Source organism: Ursus arctos, unplaced genomic scaffold (genome assembly GCF_023065955.2).
Source record: "Ursus arctos isolate Adak ecotype North America unplaced genomic scaffold, UrsArc2.0 scaffold_29, whole genome shotgun sequence".
NCBI classification, from domain to species: Eukaryota; Metazoa; Chordata; class Mammalia; order Carnivora; family Ursidae; genus Ursus; species Ursus arctos.
Window position 1 is genome coordinate 31,498,038 of NW_026622974.1, and position 22,541 is coordinate 31,520,578.

At 38.4% G+C, this 22,541-nt stretch overlaps 1 long non-coding RNA gene and 1 pseudogene across 1 annotated transcript in view; one reads left to right on the forward strand and one right to left on the reverse strand.

Annotated features, from left to right (window-relative positions):
- LOC130541992 (uncharacterized) overlaps window positions 1-22,541 on the reverse strand; it is a 322,187-nt gene that overhangs the window by 104,566 nt on the left and 195,080 nt on the right. The window lies entirely within an intron of this gene.
- On the forward strand, window positions 16,574-16,686 carry LOC113261381 (U6 spliceosomal RNA; annotated as a pseudogene).

The window sequence follows — 22,541 nt, forward strand, 5'->3', positions numbered from 1 at the left end:
CAAATCCAAGTGTGAATAGCTTCCACAACATATAATTTCTTCCTTTGAAGGGAGTAAATTATAACTGAACAATTTAAGTGACTTAAATCCTTAATGGTTCTGTAAAAAGAAGACCGGAGTATTATATAAAATATTACAAATAAATTCTGCCACCAAATAATCTCTACCCCTACATTACATCATATCATTGTTTGGTAACATTAACCATGAACTTATATATATCTTCAGTATCTACAGAAATCAACAAAGCTGTGACAAGAACGTGTTGCTTGCCCTTATTACCAAATCATTCATTTCAAGACAGTGAGTTGGCTATCTTGTTTAGAGAGAGCATTCTCATAAGCAAAAATTCTCTGCATGATTCATTGAATAAGGCAATGGTCACTTTAATCCTATTTCTGATGAATTTTCATGTCAATGGGTTAAGATTTTAACAGTTGCTACCGTAGGGGCATCTACCACGTGCCATGTGCCTCAGGAAGTTTCAAAGGTTCATTCATGAGTATAGGAATATTTGTGAGAGCTTATTAGAAATGAAAATGCCTAGGCCTCCGTCCCAAGAATCTAACTCGGTAGGCTGGGATAGGCCAGGAAGTATCCTGAAAGTCCCTAGACAATTCTAATGCAGCACACATTCAGAAATCCTGACAATTATGATTTAAAAATGGTGTAAATGGTTTTAAAAGCAGCAGGGTATAAAAATAAAGTAAAAATAAAATGAAATAAAATAAAATAAAATAATCAAATAAAAGCAACCGGGGGGATGTTTCCATTCTTAGGCAGACAGAGGTCGAACAAAGGATTGATAGGAACAGTTTATTAGGAGACTTGGTGGTTTAAATCTTGGTTCCCTAATCTTGCTTCCTTTGATCTGCAGGCAGGGACTCAAACCCAAGGATTCAGACTTCGGAAAAAATTCAGTTTTCTGAAGAAACTCGTGGGAAATCACTGACTTTTCTGTTCTTAACAATGGGTGAACCTGACATGAATCTCTTCTGTCTGCAGAGAGGAGCTAAGCAGGAAGACAGGCAGCCACTGATAGCATTTGATACTTTTCACTCCATGGGTCAATGACCACAACTGCTGCAACTGCATTTTCAGAGATGGAAAAGGTGAGTGAGAAGGTAATTCCAGAAACACTTGGCTCACCTTGCATTATTGACCCGGAGACTGGGGGCTCCGGAACAAAGGGCAGTAGGCCTGGCAGCCTCCACAGAAGCAGAATGGCAATGGTCTGAACTGCAGTCCAAGGAGGGTCTGAGGCTCTGCAGCCGATCTGGAACAAGCAAAAACTGCCTAGAGTCAGAGCCAAAGTTCTGGCCTTCTAACTAATCAAAACTAAATATCGAATCACAAATGGGGACCAACCTTGTGATCTGTGCATGGGGACAATCTTATTTGCTCCCAGCATCCTCCCTACTCAGTCTTTGGGGTACAGGGAGGAGGTAGAGGGTGTCTCTATTTAAATCGTCTTATTTAAGGCATTCTGTACCTCATTAATAAAACTGCAGCAAGATCCTCCACTGTCATCAATAATACTATTAGGGCTCACCAATGTGTTTGGTAAGGGCATTTGAGAAATAAAACCAGCAACCGATTTTTTGAAGCCACTAGAGTGAAAAATAAATAACACAAAATAGAAAACACTTACCAAAGACTCGCAAACCTACTTACGTACTAGTAATCTTGTTTGCAAGGTTACATGCTTTACAAACTTGGCCTCTGTTTTATTAAAATCACTCTTTCTTGCACTTCTGCAGTAAAATGTGCATCAGTGACCCACACTGTCCTCATTGAGCTGTTGTAGTTCAGCACCTTCTTCAACCACACCCACAGCAAAACCCAGCACCACCATCTTTCTTACTGAAGTGGGAGGCCTGCCACCCCTTCCAACCCTTCATTCTGTTCAGTACCATACTGACTTTTAATGCAAGCAGAAAAGCATCCCGAGGGGCTAACAGATGGAGGAGAGCTCTTTTCATTCCTATGGAGCTCCTAGTCTCCCCAGCATGCCACCAAGTATGGCAGTGCTGCAGACCTCGCCCTTTAGATTTATAATTTAACTAACAGAGTGCTAGTAAAAAAGAAAAAAAAAAACAAAACAGAAAGCACTCAACTGGGATTCATAGGCTTTTAAGCACTGACACTGTTACACTCCCTGGCAAGTTTAATGTTCCAAATCCATCTATTCGGTGTCAGTCCAGCCCTCCGACGGGAGAAAGCACAAACGGGAAAAAGGGAAAATACAGAGATACTTCTCTTTGAAGTGAACTTCAGTGGCGGTCCACATATTTAACAGCTGTGGGATTATGCCATGTTTCAAATGCCTTGGTGGCACTGGGTTTACAATGATGGGGGTGGGGATGCACAGTCCCTGTCTTTGTGTGACAAACACACACCAAGCAAATAAATACATTGTTGTGAATCGTGATAAGTCCTCTGATGATAAAAAGGAAATAATGTTATAAGTAATAAGAGCAACCTGCTCAGATTGGGTGAAGAATGGCCTCTCTGTGGAGGGGACAGGAGCTGCGGCGGGTAAACTGGAAAAGAGCCATCACTAAGGGCTTATAGGACTTTGGATTTCATCTGAGCCACAATGGGAGCCATTGAAGGATTTTAGCAAGAAGAATGACATATCCTGAGCTCCATTTTTCTTTAAGATTTATTTATTTATTTTAGATAGAGAGTGTATGTGCACTCAGAGGGGAGGGGCAGAGGAGGAGGGAGAGAGCCTCATCAGATTCTGTGCTCAGTGCAGAGCCCAACTCAGTGCTGGATCTCACCACCCTGAGATCAGGACCTGAGCCTAAACCAACAGTCGAGCACTCAACCAACTGCACCACCCAGGCGCTTCTGAGCTCCATTTTTTAAAGTCCATACGGCTGACCGTATGGAGGAATCAAGAATATAAGCAAGTACAGAAACACAGTAGGCAGATAAATATGACAAATAAGGTGATATGACAGAAATGGAAAGACAGAGAGAAAGAGATAGGTAAATAGAGAAATGTAATTAAAAATGAAATCTTCTCCCAACCCAGGAAAATCTCTCCATGAAGACAGGAAAGAAAGAAAACACTTCTGTTACTGAATAAGCATTAAGCCAGACTGTGCTGCACACCACAGGCAACCTGCTAAGAGAGGGCAGATGGAACGCAACCTCACCCTTTTAGGGAGCTGAGCAGACATAACCTATTCCATACGTGTTCTCAACATTAGCAGTGACTAGTTCTCAAGTAAGAAGCCTCAACAGCACCGTTTGTCACACACAGTTCATCCTACATTCACCTGGTAACCAGGGTGGCCATACATGGTTGCTAATTGGCTTTATCCACAGGAAAAAGAAACTTCTCATATCGTCAGGAAGGAGAGAGCTTTGCAACTTGCAGTGAGGCACTGCCAAGTTAGACTCCTACTCTCCCCCAGACACTGGGAGACAGGGGCACTAGCTCCTTTGATTTTTACATTTCAAAGACATGGTTCCCAAATCTTTGAGAAAGACATTCCTGGGTCATAAATCTGTGAAGAGACTATCTGTTAAAAAGACGTACATACGTTTCAAAGAGACAGAAATAATTTACAAGTTTTCTAAAATAAATGCTCTAAGGGGGGGGGAGGTGGTCAGTCTCTTCCCTTATTTTCAACAAAGGCAATTAAACTTCTTATTTTTAACAAGTGATAGACAGACAGATTTGAGATTAATGTATATTGGATTCGACGTGCGGATTGCAGAGGGAGGAGGAACTAAGATGATGACCAGAAGTTTGAGGGATTATGTCAGGTACACTAAAAGGAAAAGACTCTGCGTTCTAAAACACATAAAATGCACATCTGCAGTTTGAAGTGGCTGTCCCATGTGAGTGTGATGAACAGGAGAAGTAGACGCAGCATCTCCAGGAGACTAATTTCAAAGTCGTCCTCCAAAAACATTCAACACCAAAGAGTCAAAGTGCTCAGATCAGCAATTATGCAGGCAGCCAGCCCCCCAAAAGAGCAGCCACGTATCTGTAGAGTGATTTGGGCACATCCTCGGGACCATCACTAAAGCAGGCAAAGGACCTGTTCCAGTTATTAAGTGATTTTCTCTCAGCAACAAACTCACTCCTCTGTCTTCTGCTTCGACAGAGGCCCAACGCTACTCAGTAGGCTCCAATGCTCCTTTAGCCTGTCCCTGAGTGCTGTGAGTTCTGACTTGATCGAAGCCTTTGGGTGGTGGGAGCAGTTTAGGATAATGTGCTGCTTAATAAGAGACACTTTTGCCTTTTCGTAAGCTCAGCCTCAGCTCTAATGACAGCTATTATAATAGTAGTCATATTGGTTAACGTTTAGTGACTGCTTACTATGCTGTACACACTAAATAGTTTAGCTCAGCTCATTTAATCCCTTTTACAGGGCAATGAGGCAAAAACCCATTTCGTAGATGAGGAAAGGGAAGCATCGAGAGGTTAAATAGTTAGTATGCAGCTAGGATTTAAAGTCAAGTCTACTGCGGACAGACTTTGAGGTTGTTTATGTTCCTGGCCTCACCAGACAGGTTGATTTCCTCCTGCCTAAGGATTTCTATAGATCCTGCTCCCCGTGTGCTCGGTGGAGTTAGGGCCTCAGTGTTTTCCTGTCTCTCCTGTGAGACTGAAACCTGTATGGATAGAAAGTATGTCTTGTTCACTATGGTCTCCCCAAAGACTAGTACTATACCTGGTACATAGCAGACATTCAGTTAATATTTTATAAATGAATTAATTATACATTTTTAAATGTTACTTATCTCAGCATTTTAAGTATTTTATTATTCCCATATAACCATGGCTAATTCAAACTTCAAAAGAATTAACTTAGGACTATGTGATCAGACTGTAGGAGAAATGAACTACAGAAAGCTAAACAAGGTTTTAAAATTATGTTTAAGATTATCATCTGGTATGTTTCATCTAGAGAAATTTCATACTTTTGGCATTCTCCCAGATGTCTTCCCAGTGAAGACAGTGGTAAGAGTACATTATGACCACTGTTTAAAATGCAGAATGTGTGAGATATGGAGAGGCCACCTTCCAAACTCCTCAGAGTTGGATAGTGACAGATGACAGCGCGTGTGATGGCCACAGACTAGAGTTCGGGGGCTGACTTGTTTAGTTGAAATCCTGACTCTCTTCCGCCTACTGACGGGGTGACCTCACTTACTAAGCCCTTCTGTGCCTCAGTTTCACCAGCTCTACATAATAGTATCTATCCCATATGATTGTTGATAAAGTGAGTTAATATACGTAGAGCCATTAGAACACAGTGTCTGGCACATAACCAATGCTTATTATTATTTTTACCTAGAAGAGGTAACAAAATAGCTCATTAATTTGACTAATGTAACAGTTGTGTGACCTCAGGATGGTTCCTTAGACTCAATCTGAGGGTTTCAGAGGGGAGGTGGGTGGGGGGATGGGCTAGCCAGGTGATGGCTATTAAGGAGGGCACATACAGCATGGAACACTGGGTGTTATATGCGAACAATGAATCATGGAACACTACATCAAAAACTAATGATGTACTCTATGGCCACTAACATATCATAATAAATTCAAAAAAAAAAAGCTCTCTGAGCCTGCTGTTACATCTGTAAAATGTATATGATAATCCTTACCTTGAAGCAAAATCGGGAGTCCCAGAAACAAAGTTATAAACAACAATACTAACTTTTAGGAGGTGCTAAATAAGCAGCTGTTACTAGCAAAGATGAACTTTTCAGCTAGCTGAGAAGAACGTGTGGAAGCTCGGAAGTCAGATTCGGTGACTAGACACAGGTATAGCCGGGGCTGAAGCTCAGGTCTGAGGGGAAGATGTGAATAGGCAGGGCAGTCAGCACACAGCGGAATGAAAGCTACAAGGGATGTGTGAATGAGAAGGCAGAAACCTCCAACCTACCCCTCCCTAACCGCTCCCTCCCAAAGCACTAACAGTGAACAAGAGCTAAGGAAGAGAATCCTGCAAAGCGGATTGACAAGAAAAGATAAGAGGAAAACGAAGGACATGTGGTGGTAACTGAAGGGGAAAGAAGAGAGGGGTTGAAGAGAAAGGAGTTATCCTGGTCAAGGTGGCCAACACCAGAGAAGTTAGGGAGAATAAGCCCTGGTGAGCATCCACTGAGCTTTGCAGTGACATTAGAGAGAACAGCTACCAGTCAGGGCTGGCTACATAATTTGCAGGGCTCAGTGCAAAATGAATATGGAAGCAGACCAGGGCAGTGAAGTCCATCTCCTTTCCATGCCCCAACACATGTTGGACCAGGGACCCCCAAGGAAATGCATTCTCCATGCACGGATGAGCTATGTACCTAGATGCCCCTACCATGTCACCCCATCCTCACCCCAACTCATCAGCGGTGCTGCCTGCAGGGGGAGAACAGCTGCCACCTTACCCCCACTCCTCCCTGTGCTCATGGCCAAGTGACCACTAGGGGTGGAGGGCAACAGATGAAGCCCCTCCCCTCCCCCACAACCAATCTGATTGCCCCCTGGGGCAGAGTGACAGTTGTCCCTGTGCAGGGTGGTGGAGCCAGCTGATGACAATATCTCCCAGGGAGACAGAAAGACTGGGAGTCAAGCTCACACAAGCGGTGAAGCTCCAAGCCCCCAAAGGATAATCAATTGTCCCAAGCATGATCCACTATCTCATCAGACTTACAAAGCACCCATTCAAAGGTAAAAGTATTAAGAATTTCAGCCACCACAGATCATCATACCCCAAGTGCTGGGCAGCATCGTACCTGCTCTGGTGTCACACCCAGCAGGCCTGGTAGCTGTCAAAATACAAGGTAGTCATTGAAGAGGGAGTAGGAAGTACAAATATAGTATAGTCGACTGGTTGAAAGAAAGTGTGCTAGGAAGAAGACATCAGATACAGCAGTAGGCAGAAGTAGGGTAAAAAGAAATTTTTAAAACAAGGAGGCAGGACGGGAAGGGATCCAGAGCCCGGGTCAGGGATTGGCTTCAGTTACAAAGTCAGGGGTCATCAGTGTCTAAGTGGAAATAGAGAGGGCCTTGAGAGATGAGAGAGAGGGAAACAGGAACGGAGCCAACAACATTCATATCTGACGAGAACACTCAAATATGGCCAAACACTGAAGTACTGACAGTTGAAAAGTAGTATTAAAGAAAAATACCAATGGAGAAGGTGGTCCTCGACATGACTATCCAACATACTGACTTGGACCAAAGTCCCACAGGGATTTAACCTGATTTAATTTGTCAATTAAGAACATTATGACCACGGTAGATTTTATTTCTGTTGATATTGCTTTCCTCGATCTTCTATTCACAAAGCAGTTTCAATCTTTTCCCAGTAAATTTCTCTGCAACTAACAGTACCGCCTGCCAACTTTTGAGCTGCAGTTTTTATTTTAATGGGGCAGACATATTTCTGTGCCCTAACCTTAAGTTGAACACTGTTTACTGCTTTTTTTAGAGGCAGAAAATTATAGTGGAGACACAGGGAAATCAAATGTCAGCTTCTAAATGATCACAAGTTTCCTTTAAAGGTTACCGCTTGTCTTAATAGAGTAACTGGAGATTCTAATATAATAGGCCAATCCCTAAATTCCTTTGTTCTGCTCCAATAAACATAAAAATCTGACAGCGACAGCTCGCTTCTGACACTCTGCATGCAAACACAGGAAATTCTTATTGATGCTACTGCTTCAGAATCCTGAGAAGAAAGAATACGTCAGTCCTTCTCATACTTCTCTTGGTGAGAACATCTTTCCCTCTGTCTCTCTCTCTTTCTGCCTCTCCCTCTTCCCTCTTTCTCTCTCCTGCACTGTCCCTTTGTCTTTGCTTTCTCCTTTCTTGTTTTCTGTTTTCCTTACTCTTTCTCTGACACTCTGAAGGTTCTGTGCACTTTAGCAAACCCCAAATTTATCACTATTTTGAGTTGTTCCTTAGTTTGTCCTCTCAGATTGCTTAAATTTAAAAAATAAAATTTTTCAAAATGAATAGAAACAAAGGTAATTATTTGTATAAGCGAGTAATTACGTAGTAGTGATAACAAGGTATTTGTAAAAGCTAGTTTCTTTACCTCAAACAGTGAAAACATAACAGGTTTTTGACAATTTTTTTCCTTTTACAGTTTAGACCCCCTTTCCTTCAAAATGCATGCTATATTAGTATGTCAAGGTTTTAGATAATTTTTTGAATCCTCAATATTTTGAAAACCTCACAATGGATAACCCCCAGAATCTCTGAGAAAGTGGAGTTGCTCTTCATTTCCAGTCCTGAGGCAGGCAGCTACAGCCTAAACATACAAACAAAATCCATTCAGAGTCCCTCTCTTCTTCCTATAATTTTGTTAACTTTTTAGAGGCAAAAAAAGGTAAACAATCTGTTGACATTAGAACTTTCACTCCTGAAAAATTCTCATATATATATATATATATATATATATATATATATATATATATATATATTCAGGTAGTTCTTTTTCAGATAATGATTCGATTTGCATAAGGAGGGAAGACAAAAGTGTGGATAAACATAAAGATCATTAATTTTTCAAGCCCTAAAAATAATACCCACTGAACTCAATATTTATCTATACTTCTGCCTGCCCACTCACACAAATAAAAAAACCTGAAAAATAACTATCTGAAAATGTTTGCCCAATGTTGCATATATGTGTATGCATATACCCAATATCATATGTGTACATATATACACATAATATATTTATGTGTATTATATATATACATATACAAATGTAGATAAAGAATAGAATGGGAGATAGCTAGGTCTCCATAATGATTAATAAAGCTATAAAACCAAGTGCATTTAAATGGAAAAGTGAATTAAGTACTACTACTAATACACAGGAATCTCCTTCATGCCTACGGTGTGTTATCAGTGTGGAAAATAAACTTGAACTATCTTATAACTTATGTTGATATTGCTTTTCTTGTTGTTTTTGAAAGGCCCATACAAAGCCTGATTTCTCCATATATTTCACATATGAGAAGAGAAGACAAGAATTTCCCAAATTGCAAATTTTCCACACATGCACTTAATTTCTTCCTAAAGGCCCAATTTACTGGTAATTCAGTATTCAGACTGGAAAAGGACATGGAAAAGCACAACTGGAGCAACACGAGGGCTGCACCTTAGCCAGTTAAATCCTCCTCAGCAGCAACACAGATAACACAGAACTCAAAAACAGACAGAAAAATCTTCAGTCCGCACTGGGAAGAAAAAATGAAAGAGGCAAAGTGGTCTAAAATAACCTCATAACTAAAAAGCCAGAAATCTAAAGACTCCTCACTTATTCTTTTATTTTCCCAATTCTGCTCTACCAAAAGCAAAATAAACTCAACATTATACCTTGGTTTCCTCGTAGATTATTGTTTTTGAATCTAGATGAATTTAAATGAACGTCAATTATGTACCCAAGACCAACTCTCATATAAAGGAGGGAAAAGCGATCAGCAAATGCTGCCATTGCACTTTCGTGCTTAACTTGCACACCCAAGTAATTGCTGTTTGTAATAACTACAGAAAAGCCTATTATCGTGTTTACAGCTGCTGGTAAATGAAAATACATTTACACCTAACAAACATGTTAGGAGTTTCACAAGTCTTAAATTCACAAGTCTTAAATTTCAGGGAGTAATATCAAAATTATCCATTTATTAATTAGCATTTGAAAGGCTATTTGCATTTGCTTGCTACTGACAAATATTTAGTTATACAAATATATAGTTATTACATATATAACAAGAAAAAATTTAAATATATCTAAATTCCTATATGCATTGTTGCCTCTATATTTAATTTAGAATTTATGACTCCAACATAGACTCACAAAAATATTCACGCATCCACTGATTGTCACTGGAGGTTATAGTCTAATATTGAAAGATAGACAAACACACCAAAGAAACTAAAAATACATCAGAAAACAAAAAGTGCTATGAAGACCATTAAAATGAAGTCATATGAGAACAGCTGGGTGGTTAATTTAGCTATATGCGGGAAACAGAACCTAACCTCACTGAGGAATGTAGACGGATGTGACCACGAAAACGCCAAGATACACGTCAAAGGCAACCACAGAAGGTACTGCTAGAGAATTACATAGAACAGAACATCAGGACAGCTTACAATGTACACTAACAGTGTAAATACTTACACGACTACCTACCAACTGTTTACTAAAATTAGGATAATGTATAACAACTGTGGTTAATGGAGATAATGTATGAGAACAAGTTTTTGTCATATAGAAAGAGCTGAAAACCCATTATCGCTTTGTAGCCACTTGCTGTCTATCTGTACACACTAGGGTTATTTTTGTACAACAAAATCAGTTAATTCTCTACTTATGAATTGGTATGTTCCTTGGGTCTTGATTTCTTCCTTTCTTTTTTTTTCCCCCTTTCAACAGGAGGTTAAGGAAGGTCTCTCTGAAGAGGTGACATTTAATATGATATCTGAAAATCATGCAGATGACAGCCAAAAGTCAGGAGGAGATCATTTCAGAGAGAGAGAGAAAAGTCAGTTGAAAACAATTACTTTGAAAAATAGTAAGTCACCAGTTAAATGATATCTCCTTAATCGTTGACTTTTGACTGTAATATGTTGTGTATTTAGTGTTGAAGGAGAATAATTCATGCTGATGAAAGTAAGGCATTCTTTTTTTTTTTTTTAATTTATTTCCCACAGCAGTCCATAAAACTTACTCATAAGGAAAACTCTCCTTAACTCTGGGTTTTAGAGTCAAACAGATTGTCACAGCACATAATGATCTCCCTCTTTGGTCCTGATTAAGTTAATTTTTCTTAAGTACCCACACACAGTAAAATAAAATACATATAATAAAAGCTTAAATAATTAGAAATTGAATTTAAACAGGGTTGGGTCACTTGGTGACATTTGCTCATGACAATTTCAGGCCAATCTTTTCATCTTCAAAGTTTTCATTCCTTTCATTTATAATTTATCTCTATTGTTTGGAAAAGAGCTACCTCTAAAGTGTCATATCAAAATCTCTGACAGTTCTTTTTTTTTTTTCAGATTGGTAAACAATGTAACCTCCATTGAAAATTAACATGAATTAGGTGATTTCCAACAAAACAATGAATATTCTGATCTGTTCTGACTGCTCACAGTGCTTATTAATACCAAAAGACTGCTCTGGCTAGGAGATAATGACATGGTCCACATACCTTAGGTAAAGATGGAATCTGAAAAAGCTGAATTCCCATTCTCTAGATGACTCAGCCAAATGCTTTGGAGTCATTTATATAATGTGGAACTTTTTGTCTATGAAATCTTGTGTTTAAGGGGAGTTATGAAAAAAATTAAAAAATAAAATAAAGGGGAGTTATGTACCTATTTGAAAAGCATGGCCAGCTCATACAAAATCTGCCAAATATGTTACATTTAATCAAAATTATTCACAATTTTTAATATTTGGAAGCCAATCTTTATCTAAGATTCTGGCTATTATTTATGGAATAATTCAATCTGGAACATATCCACTCTGGCCATATTTGGGGGAAAACATGAAACTTCATTACATTATAGTTCCAGCAACACTACTCAAACATATTTCGTGGGTTTATTTTTTTTTTAAAGATTTTATTTATTAATTTGACAGAGAGAGACAACCAGCAAGAGAGGGAACACAAGCAGGGGGAGTGGGAGAGGAAGAAGCAGGCTCCTAGCGGAGGAGCCTGATGTGGGGCTCGATCCCAGAATGCTGGGATCACACCCTGAGCTGAAGACAGACACTTAACGACTGCACCACCCAGGCGCCCCTATTTCGTGGGTTTATATAGAACTACTCACAACAACATGAAAAGTATAAAAATAAATTGAAGTATTGCTTTATAAACTATGCTGAATATGAAAGAAAAATCTCCGTCTCTTTTCAGCTTAATGAACTTAAACTTTTTTTTAGAAGTATTCCAAATTTTAGGGGCGCCTGGGTGGCTCAGTCGTTAAGCATCTGCCTTCAGCTCAGGGCGTGATCCCGGCATTCTGGGATTGAGCCCCACATCAGGCTCCTCTGCTGGGAGCCTGCTTCTTCCTCTCCTACTCCCCCTGCTTGTGTTTCCTCTCTTGCTGGCTGTCTCTCTCTCTCTCAAATAAATAAATAAAATCTTAAAAAAAAAAAAAAGTATTCCAAATTTTAAAGATAAGTTTAAAAAATAAAAATAGATTTCAGGTTTCAACTGATGTCCTTTATACATAGCTGTATTATAGAACTGATAACTATATCTATATGTTATTTCCCATTAAACTGTGAGCTCTTCAAAATCAGGCATCAATTTTACTCATCTTCATATCCTCATAGTACAGCACAAGGCCTTGCCCAATATGTTCAATAAATGTATACTGAATGAATAAGTCAATTAATGAGTGGTCTCTGTTAATTAATGAGCAAAGGCTCCCAGTGCTTGCACATCCTAGAGTAATCCCACAATAGGCAAAAAAAGGATGTCTGAAAATTAGGACTCTTTTCTAAACTGTGTCCATTATGACGGGTAAAATGCACAGATAGGAGTATCAATAGTTCTCAAAGAAAGCTAATCATAGGGATGGGGCAACTGGGTGATGGGTATTAAGGAAGGCATGTGATGTAATGAGTACTGAGTGTTATATGCAACTGATGAATCACTGAGCTCTACCTCTGAAACTAATAATATACTATATGTTAATTAATTGAATTTAAATAAAATTTAAAAAAATATAATTTAAAAAAAGAAAGCTAATCATTAAAATCATCTTAGCTTAAATTTTTTAATATCAGAAGATTCTGATTCAATAAATCTGATATGGAGTCACAGATGTGTATTATCAAGTTTAATAACCAAAGTTCCATGTGGTGTGAGTGCAGGGCCTCTTAGCATGAACAGCTCTTCAAGATGTCTCATTTCCAGATAATCTACAATTAGAGGCAGCCTTCTCTTTGAAATGCAAAGCTTAAGTCTAAGGAAAGGATGCATATTAAATCATTAAAAACAATATGTGCTAAAGATATAGAGATAGATGATAGATGACGGATGCATGGATGGATGGATGGATAGATGATAGATAGATAGATAGATAGATAGATAGATAGATAGATAGATAGATGATAGATTCTACAGCTTTGTTCTGTAAGGCAATTAAGTTACTTGGAAAGAATTTGATCTTCTTGAGACTTGCCTGTAAAGTGTTCTGAGGCGGGTGCAGAGCAGTATTTAGTCTAGGATTAATTTTTCATCGCTACTTAGGCAACGTTCTTCTGAATATTCCACCCTATGCACCATGAGGTACAAAGTTTTCTACTCTGGCTTGTGGGAACACAATCTCTTCCCAGGTTTTGTGATCTCTGTATACTGCTGCTTTGGGGTAGTTCTTTTCCCAGCCTCAGATAGTTTCCTCTTACGCTGAAGACTTGCGGGATGCCATCTGTGAATCACTGGAGCTCTCTCTCTGCAATGCTCTCCACTCTCCAGTATTTGCACCTGAGAATTCTAGTTACCATGGGCTTCCCTTAACTTCCATCTTTGTCTCCTCAACTCAAAAAGACAGTTGGACTCCACCTGGTTCTCCACCTCCGCACAGCAGCCTGGAAACCCTATCCGGGCAGAAAGCTGGGGTGATTGTAGCATTTGCCACATTTGTTTCCCTTCTTTTGGGAACCACGGTCCTTCCTTCCCTCATAGCCGACTATTGTTTCATATATTTCATTTAGCTTTTTAGTTTTTTTCAGTTCTTTTAGTTCTTTAAATTGGTCCTTGTTGCTGCATCTTGGCTAGATACAGCAGTTTGTGATTTTTTTTTCAATACTTGACTTTGGCCAAGTGGTGGGGGACAGTATCCGAGGTTTCCACGTGGCCTTACTTAATATGATGGCTTGACCACCACCAACCCCAGGTGGACTCAGTGTAAGGTTTTCTTCAACTGCCAAATATGTCAATCCTAGTTAAGCATTCAGGTATGGGGTAATGACCAGAGTGAGGCCACAGACCCAAAGGACCCACTGTAAACTAGATATAGTTAAGGACCCTATTTACTGCCTAGCCCCCCTTACCTTGTCACCTCCCTAAAAGAGGAGTCATGGTGACATTTCAGGTCTCCTATGTTCAACAGCCCTAGAAATGTCTGGGTATTCTCCTTTCCTCACTGTATAATCATCTGAGTAAATAACTGTATGAACCTTTTGGGAAGAACTGGGGGAATCATTATAGTATATACTTCATAATGTTGCAGGGCTCTACCTCCCGGAGACTGAACCACCTCTACAGTCAATGCGTACTGGGTCTAAATATTGTTTCTTGCCTAGAAATATTGCAAGACCATGTAATTTTATTGAGCTGACCACCCTCAGCCTCCTGTTCAAACATTCTTGCTTTCTTTCATTTGCTTATTACATTTTATTTATTTATTTTTGACCAATAGAAATTGTACATATTGAAGGTGTTAAAAAACTTGATACGAATTACTTCAGTAGATCGCTTTATGTTAAAGAGCTCAGGAAAACTGGTAGGGTGACAAAAGGGCTGCAAAGGAAACCCAAAGAGAAGATAAAAGGAAAGCACGAACAAATGCAGATGAGAAAACAATTTACCAGAATCCAGGATGGCCCTCAATTTTTTTCTCTGTGATGTTTAAGCTGAATAATGATAATCTAAAGAGAATAGAGTGACCAAACCAGTGGAGATTCCTGATTTGCTCTATCTTACCATACTAAAATATTAATTCATATTAGCTACATATTGATCAAAGCATAGTAGAGGGAGAGGGAAGCTGTAAATGTCGATAATCCTGTTTCCTCATAAGGACTTGAATTTCATTCAGCATGCTCAGTTAGAGAAGAATGCCATCTCAAAGCTGCATCAGTCACACTAAAGAAGCAGCTAATGTTCATTCAGACTGAGAAGATAAATGAAGAAAGAATGACAAATGTTGGTTTATTAGGATTCTCTTTAAGATTATTTTCTTCTTCATCAGTGATTCACTATTTTCTCTCCTGATTCTTAGGTCATCTCAATAAGCATTTGAAGAACTTTCACTCAGTAATAAAGGGAAATAATGCCTGAAACCACTTCTCTTAAATCATTGTTGACACTTGAAATTGTACTGAAGCAATTCTCTTTAGCCTCCCTACTTTGTAAAAAAGCTATTCCATACTGAACATGCAATGATATCACAAGGGGCACTTGAAATTTTATGTACCTCAGTTTCCTTTTCTGCAAACTGATAATAAAAATATATTCTATTTAATAATTGTTTTTATACTCCAGGGGGAAGGCAACTTAGAGAATATCTAATTCAGTCCCTCTATTTTGCAGATAAGTAATGTAAATTCATGAAAAATGAAATTTTTTAGGTAAATAATGAAGTTGAATTCATAAAATGAATGTTCTGAAGGCACATACCAAGTTGGAAGCAGAGTGAAGGTGATATTAATGCCAAAGCCACACTCAATTCAAGATACTTTCTTATCTCTGAATTAATTTTATACAGTTTAAGCCAGTTACTGCATACTAATAACCGCAAAGCAATTCTGAGAACAAGAGTCATATTTTAATATAACAGTGAGGCGAGTGATTGCGTTCAGTTAAGGTAATGGCTTTTGTTTTTACGAAATGATGGTAAGACTTGCATGTTAGAAAATAGAAGAGTTATTCGAAAATATGTTTATCAAATTAATTACCAGTATATATCTGGTATAACAGTTTCGGTGGTGGTATATTTTTAGTTTGAATAGCAGTTGTCTAATCTGTGTTTTGGTGTACTTTTATTTACAAAGGCTCCATTTTTAAAAATTATATTTTTGATAGAACTTATTTTTTCTATTGAAAAGTTATTTAGTGAGAAGTAATGATTCCGAAGTTTTGAGTGAAGGCCGATGTCTTGATTATCAGCTCACCAAATGTCAACATATTAGTTTTAGCAATAAAGTTCTTCAGATTTCGAAAAGATTGGACAGCTCACTGAAATTTTTATCACATTTTATAACAGATGTTGTGACAATCCACTTGATACATTACAGAATATCCACGGGCTGGATAATAGGCACCAATTTAGGTAAAGGCTATAGACGTTTGCGAGATTTAGCATCTTTCATTTAAAGATGTGCTAATGCTCTTACTATGAAGGAAGCTGCACTTTACGAAATTACAAAATGATTTCCCATGAGCCATGCTGGCTCATCTGCTGTAAGTAGAAGCAGCTCCTATGATACATCTTAAAGTTTTCTTTTCTTCTTATGTCAGTGTGCCCAATTGTATAAGCCATGAAGCCCATTACATTCCTTCTTAGATCTCAAGATCAAGGCAGGTATGAAAGAATCTGGAAGGATTCATTTTTTTTTCCCCAAAATGGTAAATTTCTGGGTTTTTAAAAATAATTCTAAAAGTAATGCATGGATGTTTGTTATATGAGGTGAATTTAACCTCATGTAGGATTTAACCCATCTTCAGCCTATTTGCAAGAACTCAAAGGATTAGTTATACCTTGGAGTTGTCCCAAAAGAGGCAAGGGATGCAAAGAAAAATGAGAGCTTTAATAAATACATAAAATTAAAGATAACAAATTATGTGCTCACTTTGGCAATAGATATACTAAAATTGGAACAATACATAGAAAATTAGCACGCCCCCTGTACAAGGACGACACACATAAAGATAATGAAGTATGGCCTTCACCAGTCTTTTTACCCACACCTATACCCTTTGGAATTTCAGATGGACTGCTTGTCCATACTGTTTCAGATATATGAGCCTAGCCAGTAGAAATCCTGGAAACTGGTATAATTTCAAGTCAGCCATCAGGCAGTCAGATGGATTCCTGGGCAAATGATCCATTATTGCCTGGGACTGGTTAGCTTCAGAACAACCCTAAAACCAGTGGCACTCTCCTATCTAAAGAGGGAGTTCAAGGCCTCATTTTCTTCATCACTTAGTGTCAAGACCAAGATACAGGTGGTCCTCAGTGCTAGTAGAAAGGTTTTAGAAATGTTAAAAGTTCTTACTTCTTTGTAAACAGCCTACATTTGAGAGATTCCTCTCATGGTCTTTTCTTTAGGATTGCTTACTGTTCTTATTTTCTAGTCTCTCTGCTCCCACACATCTGGGGCAATAGGATGAGTTAGCGCTTTCTACAACCAAGGACCAAGACTTCCACTTTTAGAAGACTGAACAGGGATCAGGATGAGAAAAGAGGATATGAAGTGAATGCCTAGGCTTCATGGCATAGTATCCATAGGAATGATATTAAGAAAAGGCAGTGAAAGTAAATTACTCTTTCAAGAAACTGTTAGAGAAACAAGGGCTAGAGATGAGACAGGTAAATTGAAATGTAGAGGATCAAAGTGTAGAAGTGTTCTACTCGGTTTTGTCCCTAGAGTAAAGATTACTCAAATGAGAGGGTAAAATTAGTAAGAACAGACAGTTAGAAGATGAAAAATCGGGAGAGCATAATTGATAAACAACTTTCTAGAAGAGCCTATATGGGAACAGACCAAAAGTACAGGTAAAGCAGTCAACCTTAAAATGGAAGAATCTTTCTTCTTCCAAGACTGGGGATAAAAAGGGATATTAAAGGGCACATGGGTGGCTCAGTCTGTTGAGCATCAGACTCTTAATTTTGGCTCAGGTCATGATCTCAGGGTTGTGAGAATAAGCCCCACGTTGGGCTCCATACTGGATGTGGAGCCTGCTTGGGATTCTCACTTTCCCTCTATCTCTCTCCCTTTCTTAAAAAAAAAAAAAAAAAAAAAAGGTGAGAAATTAAATAGAAAAATTGTGAGGCTGAGAAAGGTAAGTATACACAAATTTCCAATAAAATAAGAATTAAGTTTATCTGCCATATGTGAGACAGGTCTTGAAGACATTAAGGACTTAACAAATATGGAAAAGTTTAGGTGTATTTGCCCTAAGGGAGGTAATAGAGAATAGTCAAGGGACTGAATTAACAGTTTACTAAGCAATAGCAAGAACCTAGAGAGGACTAGAGAGCTTGAATTTTTAATGCATTTACTCAACATAATCTTGTGACCACTGTTGGATCCTAAGAAGGAGAACTGATGAAGTGATTGATTGGTTGCTTATATTTGGGGCAGGGGGTAGGGGATAAAAGGTCTGGGGCAGAAATTTCTGGGTAATAGCCAAGTGCACAGTTGCATTGGATGACCATTGAATCCATGCTGGGTGAAACAGAATGGGAAAGGATTAGAAAGAAAAAGGAATCAAGTTGCTCGATGACATACTGAAGGCTACAAGCAAGAAAAGCAAAGAGCTGGGAGAAGTGGTAGTAAGGCAAATTTAAATCAAATGAGGATATTTTATTGACAGGCAATAGACACATGTCCTGAAGCCAGACATTCAGGGGCCAAATCCTAGCTCTGCCTCACTAACTGTGGGACTGGGGAAAATAGAATTGTTTTTAAGAATCCATGAGTGATGGGGCGCTTGTGTAGCACAGCGGTTAAGCGTCTGCCTTCGTCTCAGGGCATGATCCCGGCCTTCTGGGATCGAGCCCCACATCAGGCTCCTCCGCTGTGAGCCTGCTTCTTCCTCTCCCACTCCCCCTGCTTGTGTTCCCTCTCTCGCTGGCTGTCTCTATCTCTGTGGAATAAATAAATAAAATCTTTAAAAAAAAAAAAAAAGAAGAATCCATGAGTGCATATGTGTATTTAGGTCAGGGTCTCCAATATAGTATCCACTTGATAAATTAGAGCTATCACTATGTTCCAGAGTTTACCATTGTAGAAGTAGCATAGCCCCAAATGGTGAAGCATAACTCAAAATGATGAGGTATAATTTCAGATGATGTACAGTTTTGCTGATGGAGAGGCATCACTGAGAATAGATGGCTTTATGTCATCAGAGACCTGAAGGTAAAAGTCAGTGGATTTACAGAAATAATTTATATTCTATCTTCTGGAACTCTACTATCGGTAAATAGGGATGACAGAGAATACATTAATGTTGATAAATGGAGGACTATTTAGGTGGAAAAAAAATCTAAATTAAATTACTTTTTCCTTTTCAGATTATTCTTACATTTGGGTTCCTCAAAACCTCAGCATTATATATGTCCACCTGTCAAAAGACACATGCAATTAATTAAAAATGAAAACTTTCACATTTTCGAATTGTCCTACACCACTACTGGAATGCCCTCTTCTGTGCATTGTCCTACAAAGATTTAGGAGAGCTCTGAGCCAAGTCCACTTGCATGATCATGAAGCTCTCTCATTTAAACTGAGATGTGAGTTTGACATGCTTCTTAATAAAATGTTATGATAATTTAATTCCAATTATGGGTTAAGATATACTTTGGATGCATCTCACAAAATTAAAATGGAATTGATAATTAGATTCAGCAAGTCAGCATAGCACCATCTATACATACTGGCATACTAAATATCATTTCATGAGCAGAATGACAAGAGAATCACTTCCAATCAGAACCTCATATGATTTCAATGTCATTTTATTCAGTTGATTAATTGTGTAATGTCCCTTTATGTTTATTCCTCCAACAAATAGTTATCTAGTGTTTATCATGTATACAACATATGCTAGTTGCTACCAGGAATAAGTGATAAAAATTGGGGCCAAGTTCCTACCTTGGAACATACATCTGTGGCAGGGACAGACAAGTATCTATATTAATACTAGAATACAGGCCAGAATGTATGAGTGGAAATACTAAAGAAGGAGCAATTGATTCCACAAATCAAAAGGGGGGTCTGTTTAACGGTTTGCCTCTCTCTCTTTTTTCCCCCATGTTCACCTGTTTTGTTTCTTAAATTCTACATGAGTGAAATTATATGGTATTTGTCTTTCTCTGTCTCATTTCACTAAACATTATACTCTCTAGCTCTATCCATGTTGTTGCAAATGGCAAGATTTCATTCTTTTTTATGGCTGAATAATAGTTCATTTTGTGTGTGCATGTGTGTGTGTGTGTGTGTGTGTGTGTGTCTGTGTGTGTGTGTGTGTGTATCTCACATCTTTATCCATTCATCTATTGATGGACACTTAGGCTGCTTCATAGTTTGGCTATTCTGAATTTTGCTGCAACAAACCTAAGGGTGCATGCACCCACTTGAATCAGTATTTTTGTATTTTGGGGATAAATACTCAGTAGTGCAATTACTAGATCATAGGGCAGTTCTATTTTTAATTTTTTGAGGAACCTCCATACTGTCTTCCAAAGTGGCTGCAACAGTGTGCATTCCCACCAACAGTGCACAGGGGTTTCTTTTTCTCCACATCCCCTCTAACACTTGTGGTTTCTTAGGTTTTTTATTTTAACCATTCAGATAGGCATGAGGTGATAGCTCATTGTAGTTCTGGTTTGCATTTCCCTGATAATGACTGATGCTGAGCATCTTTTCATGTGTTTGTTGGCCATGTGTATGTCTTCTTTGTAGAAATATCTGTTCATGTCTTCTGCCCAATCTTTATTGGATTACTTGGGGTTTTTTATGTTGAGTTGTATAAATTCTCTATATATTTTGGATATTAACCCTTAATCAAATACATCATTTGCAAATATCTTCTCCCATTCAGTAGGTTGTCTTTTAGTTTTCTTGATAGTTTCCTTTGCTATGCTGAAACTTTTTGTTTTGATGTAGTCCCAATAGTTTATTTTGGCTTTTTCCCCCCTTGCCTCAAAAGATATATCTAGAAAAATGTTGCTATGGCCAATGTCAGAGATCACTGACAGTGCTCTCTTCAAATAGTTCAAAGGTTTCCTGTCTCACATTTAGGTCTTTAATCCATTTTTAGTATATTTTTGTGTATGGTGAAAGAGCGTGGTTCAATTTCATTCTTTTCCATGTATCTGTCCAGTTTTCCCAGCACCATTTATTGGAGAGACTTTTTCTCATTGTGTATTCATTCCTCCTTTGTTGAAGATAAATTGACCATATAATTATGGGCCTATTTCTGGGTTTTTGTTCTATTCCACTGATCTATGTGTCTATTTTTATGCCAGTACCATACTGTTTAATTACTACTGCTTTGCAGTATAACTTGAAAACTGGAATTGTGATACCTCCAGCTTTGTTTTTCAAGATTGCTTTGGCTATTCAAGGTCTTCTGCAGATCCATACAAACTTTAGGATTATTTGTTCTAGTTCTGTGAAAAATGTCATTGGTACTTTGATAGGGATTGCATTAAATCTGTAAACTGCTTTGGACAATATAGACATTTTAACAGTATTTTTTCTTCCAATCCATGAGCAAGGCATGTCTTTCCATTTCTTTTTGTAGGTTTGAGTTTCTTTCATCAGTGTTTTATAGTTTTCAGAGTACAGGTCTTTCATCTCTTTGGTTAAGTTTATTCCTAGGTGTTTTGCTGGTGTTGGTGCAATTGTAAATGGGATTGCTTTCTTAATTTCACTTTCTGCTGCTTCATTGACAGTGTATAGGAATGCAACAGATTTTTGTACATTGATTTTGTATCCTGCAACCTTACTGAATTCATTTATCAGTTCTAGTAGTTTTTTGGTGCAGTATTCAGGTTTTCTATATACAGTATCATGTCATCTGCAAATAGTTTAAGTTTTGCCTCTTTTTTACCAAATTAGATGACTTTTATTCCTTTCTCTTGTCTGATTTCTGTGGCTAGGACTTCCAGTATTATGCTGAATAAAAGTCGAAACCAGACTGAGATACCACCTTACGCCAGTTAGAATGGCAAAAATAGACAAGGCAAGAAACAATTGTTGGAGAGGATGTGGAGAAAGGGGATCCCTCCTACATTGTTGGTGGGAATGCAAGTTGGTACAGCCACTCTGGAAAACAGTGTGGAGGTCCCTTAAAAAGTTAAAAATTGAGCTACCCTATGATCCAGCCATTGCACTACAGACGTAGTGAAGAGAAGGGCCATATGCACCCCAATGTTCATAGCAGCATTGTCCACAATAGCTAAATCGTGGAAGGAGCTGAGATGCCCTTCAACAGATGACTGGATTAAGAAGTTGTGGTCCATATATACAATGGAATATTACTCAGCTATCAGAAAGAACGAGTTCTCAACATTTGCTACAACATGGACGGCACTGGAGGAGATAATGCTAAGTGAAATAAGTCAAGCAGAGAAAGACAACTATCATATGATTTCTCTCATCTATGGAACATAAGAACTAGAATGATCAGTAGGGGAAGAAAGGGATAAAGAAAGGGGGGGTAATCAGAAGGGGGAATGAAACATGAGAGACTATGGACTATGAGAAACAAACTGAGGGCTACAGAGGGGAGGGGGGTGGGGGAATGGGATAGGCAGGTGATGGGTAGTAAGGAGGGCACATATTGCATGATGCACTGGGTGTTATACACAACTAATGAATCATCGAGCCTTACATCGAAAACCGGGGATGTACTGTATGGTGACTAACATAATATAATAAAAAATCATTATAAAAAAAAAAAAGTCGTGAGAGGAGACATCCTTGTCTTGTTCCTGACCTTAGGGGAAATTTTCTCAATTTTTCACCATTGGGTATGATGTTGGCTGTGGATTTTTCATACAAGGACTTTGTTATGTTGAAGTA